Below are 17,629 nucleotides of genomic sequence, written 5' to 3' on the forward strand. Positions count from 1 at the left end.
TCTCTTCAGTCGCAAAGTTATTACGAGCACGAATCCTGATAGGCGTATTTTATGGGTTCTTAAACATTCCTATCAGTTCATTGGTGCTTAGTTTATTTGCGATAAAAATCTGTATCGGTCATCTTCTGTCGTGTGAAAATAGCCCTGGGAAAAACAGAGACGCAAAATAATCTAGACGTTCCAAATCTACTGTATGTTTGTTTAATTATTTGTGTGCAACGCGTGCATGAGAAGTGGTACTTCTCGTGGCTTCATAGAACAAAGTATAAGTAGCGCTTTACATGCAGGGATAGAATAAAGATTCTGCACATGCGAAAAACGACTCGATTTCGAGTTCGCTTCCGGCAAGCAAAACTTCTCGTGCATTTGTTACATGAGCAGTTATGTGATATTTTTGCGAGAGAGCAATCGTGGCTCATGCGGCCAACTTCACAGCGTGTGTATAATGGTCGTTTTCTCGCACTTGTATCGCAATGTGCAATTATGGATGCCATCTTAAAAATAGGACATCGCTTTATCAGATGCGTTGTTGTAAACATCAATTTAACAAAATGTGCCTATCGAGATTCACATAACAGTCAGGAACTACTAGATTTCTGCAAACACAAGTATTGCGGAAAGGTCTTATTTTCACGTGAATATGTCAGAGTATTTGCCTACTTTGCAAGATAACAAATGTATTATTACATTCGTCAGTCTCGTTAAATTCGATACGAATTCGTACGACCACTGTAACAAAATTTTACTTTCCAAAACAACCGCAATGTCGTAGATTACTAACGAGATAAATCTACCTGTGAGAATTCTGCAGACTTACTTTACTCTCGGGACACGACAATTTCAAACTAGACGGTAGAAAAAAAAAGGAGTTTGGCAAAATTACATACATGCCGACATACACGACTGAACATACCTACCGACAATTAGTGTCGCGGTGTACTTATCCACCCTGTCCATACATGTAACACATGTGTATCAGCTCGAGCTCAGAGTTATAAAATGCGCTGGTTCACCGGCACGCAAGCATTTGACACCGACTCCTCGTGAGAAGTAAGCCCGTGTAAAAAGGGGGGCGGAGGGTGTAGGGGGTTGGAGAGAGGCAGGGGGGTAGTTTTACGACCGACGGTACGCAAGAGTCGAGGAAAGGACAGCGGGCAAGCCGTGTTATTATCGAACCGTAGCTCTTCGTGGCGCTTGGCGTCCCGGTGGCCAGGGTCCAGGGAGCCGCGGTGCCATGGCGTGGCGCGGAGGGGCTGGTGGGTAATCCGCGCGAGCCTCCACTTTCAGCCCATAAAGAGACAAAGGAGCATTCTTGCAGCACAGGGCCGTAAAATCTTGTTTTTGCAAAAAACTTTGCGCGCGACTAACAGCCGCTGGCGGTTGGTATGGGTTACGTACATGTATGAATGCCACGCTGCAGCCGCAAGTACCGCCTCGTCGTTCCCGTCCTTCGAATCGGCTCGAACCGTCATCCAGGAATCAAGACTCTGGCCAATAAGACAACTGGCAAATGGATGAATAAAAATTAAATTGCTACTTGGATGTTGGACTTGGACTACTTGCCGTAGCGGATTTTTGAAACACAAGGGTTGCATAGGTACACAAAAACAAATTATTTTTTTCTTTTTGAGTTTCTATTCAGATAAAGAAATTTCGATCCTATACATTAAATAATGTCCGAATCCTTTATTTATTTCTTCTAAAGCTTTTTTTTTTTTTTTTTACGTTAATAAATAAGTCTTGAAATTGTTGATTGATAGCTAACATGGGTGCGTATTGAGAAGGAAAAGGAAAACGTTTTCGTCAAATTGCGATAGACTGTATCGTTATTAACGTTATGAGGGGCAGTATAATGAGAGCATGATGGGAGATAACGTTTGGGATTTGATACGGCAAAGTTCACACGAAAATAGAAGAAGTACGAAAAATGTTCATTTTTAAACTTTGCTCATCAATTCTTTTACATTTTTAGTTTATTATTAATTATTATGATTTTGATAAAAGTGATCTAAATGCAACACTGAAGTTTGTTTAATTTTCGTTTGCAATAAATGTTTGAGAAAACAGGTAATTTTTCCTAAAATCCAAAATATCGACAAAGTGGGGCTCCCTGAAATTTTTTAAATAACAAGGGACAAATTAACCACCAGAAGTTTTTTATTAAATATGAATTATTCGGAAATCATTTACTCGAGTAATTGCACACCTCATAACGCGAAACGCTTGAAGTTGAGCTCTCAATTCGTCAAAGTCAAACAATTTCCTGAACTTTATAGTACTATAAATTTACTAATGAATTTCGAACTTTCGGAAACTGACGTTGAATATATTGAAAAAATAGTATAAAAGTATTTTAATTTCAAATTATCAAAAAATGCGAACAAAACATATCAACAAATAAATACTACTGATCTACTTCTTTGAACCCAGACAATTCATCTCTCCTTGACGACGTATAGCAGGGACAGGCTGATGAAATATTTTGTTTATTTGAGATTTTGGTCACTGGAATCGATACTTTTTTCAATTTACCCAACGCAAAAAAGACTATTTAAAAGAAAAATGGCTCAACTCTTGTCAATTTGTCTCGATTTGTCTCTTCAACAGAATTTTTCCGAGTCACCGTTTCACGAGGCAAGAATAATAATTTCATGAAAATGTCATGTTTGCAGAAGCGGGCCATTTCGACTCGTGACACTAATCCTCTGTCCGCTGGGCAGTTTCAGTCTCTCTAAATCGCAACGTTATTACCATATGGGATTGAGTACGGTATCAGAGTGGCTTACCATCTTCCTTCGGTATTCCAATGGAGTTTCCAAAGGGGGTGCGGATTGGAAACAGACATTAGTGAAGGCTCTGCCCCACTGGATATTGTTTCCAAGTTGCTACAGCTTACTTGTGCGTTTCGCAGGATTTAACTCAAACGTCTGATGCGATGCGATGTGACTTATACCGATGGCACCTCGATTCCAATATTCTGTCACGAGTGCACGATGCATAAATGTCTATTAGGACGTGTGTCAGTTTGGTAAAAATCATGCTGTATGCATTTATTTTTCGTCTTCCATTCGCTGAACCTTTTCATATGAATATAAAATAAAATGTTTTTATAGTTCGGTAAGAATTGTGTTATACAATTTATACTCGATACTGTTTTGGCTTAAGATCACCTAAAAACATAGCAAAAAATTTCTGTAACGACTTCTTCGGATTAATATCGAATAAATGGTGAATTATCCGCTGTTATACGAAGTAGTATTTCTAAATCAGTCAACGCAAATAGCTGAAAAATTTAACAGGTATGCGGTAAAATTATCTTTAGAGAGAAAAATATGTTATATTTTATGTGCTTTGATTTTCACACGTTGTTTCTCGCTGCTTAAAGTGATAAACTCGTTTCAGCAAAGATTCTGATTACACATCCGATAAAACGGGTGAGCATTCGTTAAAACAAGAACAATCGCGAAGAGTAAAAAAATGAAAACCGCATCTTCCATTCTGTATTCCTATTTCAGCTCTCTTACTATACTTTTACTAAAATGTCAAAGAGCGAGAAAGATTTTGTGTCATGTAGTGTTCACTTGAGTGATACAACGATCTGAGGTGTCTCTAAAAATTTTGAATTGCAGCCCTAAAGGGCAATTAAAATTAGTAATCCAATGTATAAAAAATGAAGAAACTTCAATCATTGAGACTAATTATATCGGTGCAGGTGAGTTTCGTTAATCGTGCAAGCAAAAAGGTACGCTGTGTTAATTTTTTATTTTTTTTTTATTTATTTTTTTTTTTAATAAGAAGATTTAGCTTGTAAATCAATCTTCTGTGTATCAGTAGCGACAGTGTAATCATCGTACGTCTTATGCATGAAATATTTTCTCCCAACTAAAGGCGTGCCGAATCGTATGATACCTACGCGTGAGACCGCGTGTAAGGTTACTTTTTTCTTACTCTTTTCTCTTCCACGTTTAACCCATCAGTTTTTGCGACAAGAAGCAGCCGCGAAATTGGTTGAAAAATAACATTCAATCTCCCCTAGTACGCACCGCCTCCAGCATAAGCGATGCGAGTAGCATCTATTAGACTTGTTAAAGTTAAAACTTGGACTCTCTTGCATGATCGCTGACCTCCAGTGCAAACATGTCGATCACGATGAATGATTGATCCTCGCCCGAAACTCCCGCATCTCGAGGTGTCGACGTATATCGCTTTCCAAACGACACTGTCAGATCTTCTCAAAATTCTCCAGGTCATTGGAAGATCAAATATTTCTTATTACAGTATTACTCATACACGTAGTGAGTACGCGTCTTAAACACTTGCCTCAGTAATGGGCACCTGCAAGCTTTTCATTTTACAACGTACAGAGCAGAGAATACATACATTCATACACGGGTACTTGAAATCAGTGATGCTAAGTCCGCGAGAGCGAAGAAGCGAAGAACCGAGTGGATGTGAACACCGAGACGACTCTCAAAGATTTTAAGCTAATCTCATTTTAATGACCAGGTTCATAGTCGGGAAGGAATAATGAAGTGTCAAATGGTCTGTGTGGTGGGCGTTGTTTTTCCCCATCCTCTCATGGTTCAAATACATGCACGCATGCAACAAACAACGCATTTCTTGGGCAGATTTTAATTAGCAGGAGGATCTCGTCCGTTACCGGGGGTCCCTCTATTATTATCCCTACTTCAACTCATTACGAATATTAGAATTTAGAACGCAAGTCTCTGTAATCATAGGTGGCGTATATCAGACTCTGAGGGGAGACGGTCGTGAATCCGCTGGCAACTTGACACCTCAGGAGGGGGGGGGGGCTTAGTCGATTTCGAATTATCCAAGTCCACGCAATTTTACATGCAATTTTGAAGAGGGTCACTCCAATGCGTTTTCATTTAATGCAAAAATAAAGAAATGGGATTATTTCTACGAATTTGTAATCGCGATATGGTAGAAATCATGTAATTTCTTTATTTTTGCGGTAAATGAAAATGTATTGGAGTGGTCTCATTCAGAATTGCATGTAGAATGGGGTTGATGATTTGAGATGCATAGGACAACGTCGAAATCGATCAGGTCACTCCCTCAGTGCCGGTAGTAAATATACGTGGAGGTATAATTAATAGTTATCAACCTACACGATATGCATTGGTTGATTAGAAAAAGTTGTCTTATTGATGAGACGGAAACACTGAAGTAATTGCATCCAGTTTTAGCTCGCTTCTTAGAATGTTACTGATTAGAATGACTAGTAATGCACTGACACTTTAAGAAAATCAAGATTTCGAACAATTCATCGTTCTTTCTCCTATTTTCCTCTGTTTGAAATTTCGCTATATCGTTCATCCGAAATATTGACCCCAACTATTAAAAAAACGATCAATTTCATTGCGTGTACCGCTTAGGTATCTATTTTCAAGAGAACAGAGAGGGCGTGACACCTTCAAGCTGGCCGTGACGCGTGCGAGGCGATGGCGAACCTTGGTTGGTATTATAACTAAAATCACGCGGCAATCGTGAGCCACAATTCAAGATCGGCAGGGCCCAGCACGGCTCGGCTGGCCCCGTGTAATATTGCACGGGATCTCGACTGCCATTAATTCGAAGTTGGCTGACAGGTCACTCGAGTAGAACAGCCTATTATAGATTATAAGCCCGCTGCGGCCGAGGCAACAGTTATTTAACTTATTGGATATTTAATAATTATTATTGTTGTTTGCATTGCGGATCTCACGGGTCGCGGGGTCTTCGGACGTATTTCTGAATTTATTACCGTTGACCGCGAGAAACGGTGAAGAGGTTAGAGGTACTCACCGGCATTTATATGAACTTAAACCTGCACGACGATGTGCGCACAGTACTGGTATACCTACACAGTCTGGAAAGTTTAATTTTTTAATTTCATTCAATTTCAATAGTTTGTATTAGATTCATGAAATCACTGGAATCTTTACGTTTCGACATTTTGTGAGATATGCTGCCATAATTATGGTTTCCATTAAAGTGTTACCACGATATTTACGTTCTGCCTGTATTCATACCCACTTAACAACTTGGTTCGCACTACAGAAAGCACAAAACGATCATGTCGTAATTATTTTCAGAAGATTTCATCATGAATTCTAAAGTTATAAAAGTTATTGAAATTACCGTCGAGTCTAATCTCGGCGAACGACTGTGTAGATTAATTTGAAATTTCGTACACTTCTTCTTGAAGTGGAAAGATTAGAAATAGGAAGGTAATTTTCGATGAGAACATCCGGCATTGAATGGCCAAAAAAGGTCAAATTTCTTATTCTTCGTTCGTTTTTAAATTGCCGAAACACTTGACGTTTGCGTTTACCAGAAGCAAGCATGAGATTAAAAGACGAACTTTCATTGGTGTCAGATGACTATTAAAGAATTTTTACTTGTTCGTTGACACCGAATTTATGGTCATATTGGATCATTATTTTTGGATACATGACACTGAAATTTTTCCTGCAGCAAATTATAAAATATGTTGGTAATGTCAAAGAAAAACAGTGGAAGTATGAAAGCGTGCAAAAATTTGTAGAAATTACCGAGAGATATGTATTTATAAGTGATCAGAGAAGTCCGCTGCTTGCAGCAATCGGTGAACACGAAGAGCACCGCGAACATAAAAGCCCGCAAGTCCGTTATGGATTCGTCGCAAAATAGCGACGGGGTCTTAAGGGTGGGTACAGATACCTACCACTTAGTCCGGTGGCTGTGCAGCCCCGGTGTATCGATGGTTTAACGTTTGCGTGCTGCGAACGAAAGACGCTGCAAATAAAAGTGAAAAATGGAACTTGGCAGAGTGATTCGGAGGCCTGGGAGCGCAGAAGAAGAGGCTTAAACGCTCGGCTCACGTGGTCATTCGGTTGCAGCTTTTCTCTTCCCTCTAAGTGGAGTTAATAGTCGAAAGGTATATAGGTGTGTGTGCCTATAACTCAAAAAGACGTCTTCGACCTCTGGAGAAGACTGAGAGAGGATTTCCTCTTCGCAGGACTTGACTCTTCGCAGGAGCTCTCGTCGTTATGTGTTTCTTTGGCGTTGCACGTAGGTATGGCTGCTCGGACTATGCGAAGAACCGCACAATGACTGCGGCAGCGGCGGCGAGGATGACGTGCGGTAATTTGCCAAATTGCACCAATTGCTAGACCACCGATTTGATCCATTGTTGTTCAAATGCCTCGCTCGACGCTGTGCAGTTCCAGAATAATATCTGTACGCTCCAGGAAATATGGAGGTATTCATGGAACGCATATTCGTCCTCGTCTCCGCCAAGTCACACGCGGGGATTCGTCTTCAAGGAATAGTCAGCCTTCGTGGCTGTAGTCTGTTCGGGCAGAGAAATAACTAGTTGGTCGCTCGTACGAAGCAAAAAATTGTTAAATCAGCTGTGAATATTCAGACATTTTTTTACTTTCATGCTTTACTAGAATCCTTGAAAAACTTTCCAACATTTTTTACTTTGTACTCATTTTTTCAAACTTTTCGCAAGCGATTCAATAATCAGTTTTCTAAAACCAACATTTTCAAGCGCTGAGAAAGAAGGAATAAAAAACTATTTCATCGTCAAACCGTTCTTTCAAACAAACAATGAAATCTTTGAGAATATTTCCAGAACCTTGAAAAAGGTCAAAGTACAAAAATGTCTGAATACATAAGCTGAATACTAGTCCATGGGTGTACGCAAAATTCTCGATTGATTTACCAAAATGGCTGTCACATACGGTGAGAGATATGTTTTGTCAATAAAAAAAAAAAAAAAACATTTCTCCTGCAACAACTTGATTAAAATATTTTTCAAACATAGTAAATCCTTTCATTGCTTGTACCGTACATCAATTATATTTCAGAGTTGAAAACCACATTTCCCGGAATATCGTGAATACTATCGTAGTTCAAAATTTGTTCCTAAATTTTTCTGAAATCTTCCAGAAAACTAAAGAATTATTTGAGAAATGAAACTAATACACCAAAATGGTAGTTAAGTATTTGAAATTGTTACGCTGTATTGTAAAAATACCAGCGAAGACTCAAATTTGCATCATATATTCGTATACCTAATGGCGTATAGGGGATGCGACGTCGTTGTCTTTAGGGACAACGGAGGATGTAAACTGGTACAGTGCAGGGGGAAAGAGCCGCGGAGGACGAAGGACGATTACGCGGCAGTAAAGATCGCGAAACGACTTTTCTCCGAGAGTCCTGGCCCTCCGTTGGGGCCCCTGGAGCCTGTAACCGCGAGTAATTATGTAATTGGCGAACGATTACTTACAGGCCTGTTCCTCCGTACGGGGGCCCTTCGGAGGTATTATTCCAGCCATTGGCAGGGGCCAGTGACATTCCTGTACCCTTTTTTTTTTGCAATCGTTTCATTTCTTGGTACTTGTTTAAACTGCCTCTCCCTTCTGCTTCAACCTCCGTCCATCCGTTCCTTAATCTTGTCTTCAGCTCTCAACTCTGCTCTTCGTTCACGTAATGTGCCTGAAATGCATGTTATAAACTGTTAGATCCACCCCAGACGGGATTTGTGGCAACAAGAATGTAACGTGTGTAATTGTGCCACATAGGAAAGTCAAAACAGGATTGTGATCATGTCACTTTCTGTGATCTGTTGCTCCAGGGGATACAATTAAAGTTCTTCGTTGTGTTTCCTATTTGACACCGCGCAAATAAAAATATTTACCATTGGTTTCTTAAAGTTTCCTAAAACCTAAAGGACCTGGACAGCCAAAACTACGGAGCGCGAGTCCTGGAGGTCGAGATCCACCAGGTGGAGGACCTGCACAGCCAGAATTACGGAAAATTAGTCCTGAAGGTCAAAACTCACCAGGTTAAGGACCTGGACAGCCAGAACTACGGAAAATTAGTCCTGAAGATCAAAAGTCACCAGGTTAAGGACCTGGACAGCCAGAACTACGGAGCGCTTATCCTGGAAGTCGAGTTTTACCAGGTAGTGGATCTGGACCGCAGAAACTACGGAGCGCTAGTCACGGAAGTCGAGTTTCACCAGGTAGTGGACCTGGAGCGCAGGATCCAGGAGTACGAAAATCTGGTACTCGAAATCTGCGGAGCGCGATTCTCATACGTCCTCTCTATCGCGCGGTTGTTTCCGGACTGAGGAATTTAGCCAGCTGAATTTCGTCTCCGACGATTACTATAGATCGATGACGTCAGGAGAGAAAAAAATTTGGGTGACGTCACCTTCTGAAAATCCGAACACCCAAAGTTTCATTTCGAACTTTAATACTATGTATGATATGACGATATGATGATGATGTGATGATGTATGATGTATGATGATATGATGTGTTTCGATACTGGAAGGAAAGGAATCATAATACGACAATTGAACTCGGCAATACTATGACAAAAATAATTGATACATGTGTACGCTTTTGGGACCTTTCGTTTCCATTGGTGAGTGCAGAGTACATTAGCTCTTATCTTCTATTGAAGAAAGTAGCCCAAAAGGAAGAAGATGGACAAGAAGAACCACGTGAACGCCACAAGGTCTAATTTCGTCAAGGTAAGTCATGCGACGATGTATATTTAACGACGCGATAGGATCACACGAGGTCTTTGGAAAGGTTCCGGCCAATTTTACTGTCAAACTTCCGTGCGCGCCTTGATGCATTGGTGCGATTAAGGGCCCCCAATTTGTACCTGATGCCGAAAACAGTCGGTTATCAACGTGACTATCGGGCGCGATTTTCGTAGAATTGAACACACGAAGGTGTGTTAAAAATCTGCCCCATATGCGCTTTGGGAAGTTTGACCGAAATATGCGAGACGAATCAGAAATCGTTTCGCAATTGCCCTGAATCTTTGCACATTGTACACCTAATGCGAATATTCGACAGTCTTGTGATTTTCTACCATGATAACGAGCGAAAGAAAATGAAATATTCACATTGCAAGGCACAGTGCACATATTAAGGTTATACAATGAAGAGTTTTTGAAATTTTTTATGTGTATTTTTGTGTTTCAATTCACTGGTAAGGAACAGAACTATTCTTATTATTTGCATTCAATACTTTCCAATTGTACTTTAGGCATACGAAGAATCAAAAATAATAAGTGTGTTGTGTGCAACCGTTGAAAAAAGTTTTCCAGTGGTTAGAAGATTGAATGTTTTGTTCCAAGATTACAGGCTATAGGCCTGCATCAAAATCCATCAAACATGTCCTGCGTCTAAGCAGGCCTGCAACTTAAGCACATCGTATCCCGGAGTACAACATCAGGGTTTGAATTGGAGGCAACAGCTATTTACCTGTGACGTATAACACTCACACAGAGTCTAATTCACTGCAATCTTGCGTCGTCTGCTATCAGCGTTGTTGAGTTTAGGGACATGCGCACACGCATCTCGTGTGCATAATAATAGACGCGGTGTGTTGAAAAACCGGTACCTATAGGTTCGCGTGTCCGAATCGGCCGGAGGCACAACAATTGTGGTGGATGGTCGAGCAGCAAACTTGTCACATCCTGTGACGAAGAAGTATATGTTCGAACAGATGGTTACCACATAGGATACCATTATATTCACTTATGTCATACGTCGTCCTTTGCGGTGTCTCCGTATGACGATTGCAGCCTTCTATCTTTGGATGGGTTGCAACCACTTTTTCTTTCTCGATTATCATGCAGCGATATACGTGTATAAAGTGGAACTTGTTGGTCTTGGTCTCGTTACTGTAACGAGAAAAATCAAATTCCAATTTATTCAATTGTAAGGCAAATTATCGAACATCGCAAATGCCGAATCGCATATATCGATGAAACGAAGAGATTGCTTTCAACAAACTATCACACTTATTAGTCATAGGTTACACCGTTTGATATCTGGTCCGCGATGTAAAGACACACCCAAGAGACTACATCCTTACTATGATGTAAGGACAGACTTATTATAGCTTCTTGCAGAATTTGACTTTCGATTATGGTAAAACCGAATCTGAATCGAATAGTATCGTAGAATCTGAAACAAGGATGTAAAACATTTGACAAATGCGACCTGCATGGGTGGTGCAGTGTGCCTACGACATTCCCAGAGAAATCTAGCATTGACTATACACAGGAAATATCGCGAAAACCTTAATAAAATAATTAAATGTTTAATTCAAATGCTATTTTTTTTATTCAAGATTAATTCCAATTCAGCAATATTCACGAAGTCGCGTCCCTGTTCTCTTGTAGTTTATACCTTTGTGTATTATTTGAGGATGAAACGACAGATCGGTTGATTGGTCTCGATCGAAAAGGGCGACTGACTACCGCAGGATATTTCGTGAACCCCGGATAATTCGGTTCGAGGGTTAATTCAGTTTGGTGGGTCGAGCAGGGGGACGACGCCATGTGCAGGACGTTAAATTACCAACAGATTTTATCTGCGACTGCGCGCTGATATTCACGGTTACGCTCACACGCTATATAATATTATACCAACGCGTGCAGGTCCTACATTATACATCAGATTTAACTAGTATTTACTATTTTCTGTCTAGAGTAAAAAAATCTATAGATACACTTTCTCCATTTGTTGGATACATCTGTTTGAATGGATTTCACACTTTCCCTATAATTACGTGGCTATATATATTCAAGAATCATTCTCTTCAATCGGACTAAATTGACTTGGAATTCATTGGACTTCTTTTTTTATTCTATGCTCAATTTGAAGAGATTAATTTCATTTAGCAAAACGTCGATTATTTCATGCGAACATACGATGTATGCCTCAGCTATTTGGAAAAATATACAGTATTTACAACATATTTGCCATATTTTAAATTCAACAACTCACTTCGAGCATAGCTTTTTTCTATTTATCATTTTAGATAGAATTTATGAAAACATCTCACTGTTCCTGGGCCCAGAAACTATTCAATAACCGTGCGATATAAGCAGCATCAGCAGTAGTAGAATTGGATGAATTAATACAGATGACAATAGATTGACTCAAACCGCAATCTATCAAAAACTTATGGAACTTATAAACAAATTACAACCCTTTGTCCTATAAAAACTCCTTAAATTTGCAATAGAAGATATCGAAGGTCACATATCAGGATAAAAACTATCCTACCTCTCAAGCTGGACCAAGCAATACACATTTAAAAAATTTCATCAAAATCAGTCGAGCGGTTTCGGAGATTAGCGTGAACGAACATCGTGACACGGGATTTTTATATGCATTTTTGTATGCAATACGCTGAAGCGATGCACTCAATAGTCTGGCTTGCAATCTGCGTGCCATGCGGTGTCTCTGTGATGCATTAATAGGTGGGTATGGGTATACATACAGCTATACAGACATGTATACCTACATTCATCGTCTCGCATCGGATCTATACAATCTCGAGTCAATCGCGCTCGGAGAGCCGGGTATAGACCGTATTTTGCTAGGGCCCACTTTTCTGCGGTCCGCCACGGTAGCGGGGCCCAGAAGGACGGGTTCGGGGTAAAGACAGGTTACGGTTCTACCTTTTCATTAAACGGTATACCCATCCTCGGCAAGCCTGCCGTCTTCCGTCCCCGTCCCCGGTCGTGCATCGGCTCGGTTGCACGTAATATTCGTTGGATTTCGCGTTTTTTTCGAAACGATCATCATCCCTTGCCTCTTCCCCTGCCTGCAGCCGGACGCCTGTTATTTTTCAATCATCTTTCACGCTGCGGCTGCGCCGTGTGGCAGGAGAATAAAAGAAAGTTTTCTTATTTGTTTTTGTTTATTATTATTATCATAATTTTTTTTTTTTTTATTTCCATCATTCAAAAATCCTTACAAATAATGTGAAATCTTTCAAGCAATCAATGCTGCCGCTGGATGTTATTGATTTGACGTGTTTTAAACGGCCCGGTCTTAATCCCAGTCAAGTCAGCGAGCAACGACCACTCGGACTGGCATTCATTTCACTGCAGCTCACGCGTCTGTCCGAGTGGTCACCGCGCCGGCGGACCGTAGAGGAAGGGGCTGCAGTGGGCGGCCGTTGTATGTCTATGCTTACGAGGTACGCCCTCCCGCCTAGCCCTCTCTTTCCCTCTTTGAACCCACTCCTCTTACTCTCTTTTTCTCCGATCAGGTCTCTCTCGTTCCATCCTTCTCGGTCCCACCTCTGTAGTATCGTATCTATCGTCCTAAGCGAGCTTATGATGTCTGTTGCGACATCGTAGGTCTCGTTTGGTTATATATGGATATGTATCGAGAAACGTGGCTCATTTTAAGGGGGGTGTAAAACGAAAGGGTTATAATAGCGGAATTTCGAATACGTAATGAATGTATTTTGAAGAATTTGAAAATTTTTCAACGTCGAGATATTAGTGAAAACCAAAATATTTATATACCCACACGCAGGGAAATATTTGTGAGAACTTAATATAGAATTGAATCAAGCCTTTGAATGATCGTGCTGACTACCAATTTATTCAAGATACTCACGGCGTGAGTTCCTTGCGATAATGTGAATTTTTTCGTAAAGAAAATTTGTGGTTGAAATGACGAAAAATTTGATTCAACGCACCTCAATGTTTTTGTTTGAGAAATATGAAATTATTGTATGAAAATAAATTGAGCTTGTTTTATTTCACAAAAATTATTTGCCTTGACTGAACGTAAGAGTTATTCAAGCACACGAAACTTATTCATCGAACGATATCATTTATAATTCTGTTGATACTGAATTTCGTGGAATTTATCCGATATTTAACGGATAAAACCCAAAAACTTATTAGTGTATGATATGAAGAAGCATGAATTGAAAATGTGTTAATAATTTTCGTTTATTTGTGATCATTATTAATTTCCATGACTCGAAAACTTGGTATATCATGCTTTCTTCGTTTGTAATACGTTTGGTAAAAAATTTGTCTCATTTTATACGTATGTGTGACTTACTAGCCGAATATCCGGTTTTATGACTATCTCTGATGAAGTTACTTCCGTAGCGAGAAAGTCCACCGCCTAGTGGCCGTTTATAGTACTAGTATTGGAAATTCACTCTACTGCAATTCGTCGTCTGGTGTGAAAAAATCAAACTAATGCAACGAGACTGACAACTAACCGTTGACCCTGTTTTTTCGCGTATGGACAATTGAGAAGACATATTATTGATTACGTTGAATTAATTGATGTAACATGAGTAATTTGAAACCCCAAGAATTACACTTTGCCAGCATTAAAATTAAAGACTTAGGTTATGTGGTGATAAAATGGCGGCGACAACCAGGCTCTGACGTCATGCATGAGAATATTTTCCAATACCGATGCTGACGATGAATATATTCACTACTTGTTTCAAAACTTGTGGGTTTTCTTTTACACTCGTAAACAAATTAGTTCAACTTAATCAACCAGTTACGCCGAACAAACTCTACTTAGATCAGTAATTAAACTATGGCATTCAATTGATGTAAATTTTTGATGGCTAGATGCACGCACTTATTTGTTTTTCTCCTAGCGTTGTGAAAAACACCTGAAAAAGCTTGTATGAATCCTCGTACGTGCAAAACTGTATCATGTACATCATCTCCATGGCCGATAAACGCGTAGCGCGTAAAGTTGAGTTGGTATAATCTAATCGCCCTGCGCGAGTCGATTAAAAGCCAGTAATTATCCTGCCTCGAGGATAGGACCTTAACGAAGTCCCCGTACGGCTAACTCGGATGTAATTAACTCGCCAAATCGACGGGACGACCTCTTTCGAAATCTTCCGTTCCGACTAATTACCATAGTAACAAACGCTTTGATGCTCGGCTGCAGCAGCATCGCGACATCCTTCTTGCTGAGTATTACTTAATTTATTAATTCCTAGTTCATTATTTGAAAATAAATAAATAAATAAATAAATGAATGAATAAAAGTGCAAGAAGAGGATAAAAGGTGGCAAACGGACGGAACGAGAAACATATAAATATATCATCAAATTGCACGGGCAGCTATAACGCGCTCTGCAGCTCTATATTCCTACATCAGAAAGGTGGGCGTGACGGTCCGGAGATCTTTTCTGATAAATGGGCAGGTATTTCTCATTTCGGAAGATTTCGGGTTTTCAAAAAGCGAACTGCCGCGCAGGGCGGGGCTCTTCGTCTCGAGAATTTCTCATCTTTACGTCACTCGCATTATATACGTATATATATAGATATATATATATATATATACATACGTATATATATGGATGCATATATACAGCGTGTACGATGTAAAATCACAAAACTTTTCTCGCTCTTTTATTTGCGACTGATGACTCGATTTATATCTACGTGTAGATATCCAGTTAAGTCTTTTTAATTATATCACACTGCTACGAAATTTTTCTCGATTTGCTTTTTCCAACTCAAAACTATATTCCATAGTATATTCGTTTTTTTTTTTTTTTTTTTTTTAATAAGAATATCAAAGTAAAAAATTGCGTACTTTGGGAATTTCCGATTTTGTGCTTAAATTCAAAAATCTTACGACGCTCAGCAGTTGAAATATTTTTTGTTTTTTCGTAAACTGTAAGTGAAAATAAACATTTCGAATCTTGGCAGTATGACCTTACATTTAGAGAAAAAAGATCTTTGAGAAAAAGAATATCGTAAATTAACTGGCAATTCATCAAAATTTTTAATAATCGATTAGTCAAGATTGGTAAGTGGCAAAAAGCGCTTTGCGATAAAGTATTAATTTGAAAAAATTAACTCGACAAAATTTCGGATCTATATCTGAGAGTCGAAATTCAGAATCTTTTCGATTTGAACAAGAATGACCCATGTGTAAAACGCAAAATTATTCTAAGACGCGTTATTACAGGCTACATGTATAATTCATATCTACGTGAAGTGCCGTCAGGTAGAAATTAATTCCTGATTACTTAATTTTAATATATTTATTTTCATAATGAGAGTGTATTCTTTATAATTGATCTATAATATACATCATAGCATTCAATTTATACATAATTACAATTGTAGATTAAATCGATTTTTTCTTTGTTTATTTATTTATTTTATTTTTTTTTTGTGTGTTCTTGTTCTTTTCATATAACAATTCATTCATTTTGTGCTTAGTTTTCTTTCCGTTCTTAAAATATTTCAAGTTTCTTCTTTGAAAGTTACACGATCGTATGTTTCGAATAATAGCGAACAATCAAATGAAACATAATATTGAAGAAATTAATATAACGTAAAAAAAAATGGGAAGAAAACACGCGCGGAAGTAAAAAAAATTATCACCGGTCAGTCGATCAATTCGAACAACATATCGTCAATATATATGTATATTACATAATATATCTATAACGAACGTCATGTAAATGCCAAAATAATATTTAACACTGATATAACCATACGCATAAGTATTTGCAAATAAATATACGTAAACCATGGGGAGTAAGAAAAAAAAAAAAAAAAAACCCGAATGGAGCAGATTGAATATCATTTGGTGTATTTTTTTCACTTAATTTACGGTGTGCGTAGATTTTTGCGTTAAAACTGTCAGGTATATTGAAAAATATTTTTAGTGTAAAAAATACACTTTATGGTGAATAAAATTTAATGGGAAAAGAAATTCAAATTATATCCATTAAAAACTGCTATTACTATATGCACATATTATAGATGTACATAAGTGTATGTAAAATTTATAAATTCTTCTACAATAATAAAGAGGAGGAAGTCAGGCGGCAGTGCCCGCTACTGGCCGCTTTTACGGGAGTATTATTTGTATATTATATAATAATAATAAGAATAATCATAAAAATAATAGTAATGACAATCATCATCGTTGTATTAGTATCTACATCAGCGTAATTGCATTGTGTGTATATGTATATGTATATGTATACATTAGGAAACAATAAATAAAATCTAACTATTTTCATCATTTATGTATCTAGCGAGAGATTCAAGTTCGTTCGTATTTATTTTTTCTTTTCTTTTTTTTTTTTTTTTTTGTCGTTTATGTTTTTTTAAATTAATCATTTTTAAATTTCATTTCTTTCTCCGTCAAAATTTGATATCAATTTTGCCGCGTTTTTGAGCAATATACATTACAGACACATGTAGACATATATTGCTAGCGTGCATCAGCTTAAAATTTAGTACCACTACTGTACTACTATTACTATTATTATTATTATTAACTACTGTTTACCACACTAACGCTACTGCTAATTCCCTGCACTATAAGATTGCAATTATTTTAGCTGCCCTTGTTTCGATAGTTCATTTTTTTTTTTTTTTGTTCATTCGTTTGTTTGTTGGTGTTTTTTTTTTCAAATTTCATGAAAAAATTTGCAATACAGTCCGCACCAAGGTGTGATATATTTCAATATTATCAATATTATACGATACTATAAATCGTGGGTGTATGTATATTATAGATGTATAGTATAACCTAGAATACTTTATATATATATATATATATATATGTTTACGCTTAACACATCGACATTTTGCAGACTATATAATATAATGTATTTATTGGTATGTATGTATATTATATACACAGTACTGATCGGTTAGTGATTAAATATTAATTATCGGTATTCTTTTATTTTTCATTATATAATACACATTACCACAACAATGATAAAATTAGCATGCACAGGTTTTTCGATCCACACACACTGCCTCATTCAC

General features: G+C 38.2%; 1 pseudogene; it reads left to right on the forward strand.

Annotated features, from left to right (window-relative positions):
* Positions 1-8,719: 8,719 nt before the first annotated feature.
* On the forward strand, positions 8,720-9,190 carry LOC124409031 (annotated as a pseudogene).
* The last annotated feature ends 8,439 nt before the right edge of the window (positions 9,191-17,629 follow it).

Source organism: Diprion similis, chromosome 8 (genome assembly GCF_021155765.1).
Source record: "Diprion similis isolate iyDipSimi1 chromosome 8, iyDipSimi1.1, whole genome shotgun sequence".
NCBI classification, from domain to species: Eukaryota; Metazoa; Arthropoda; class Insecta; order Hymenoptera; family Diprionidae; genus Diprion; species Diprion similis.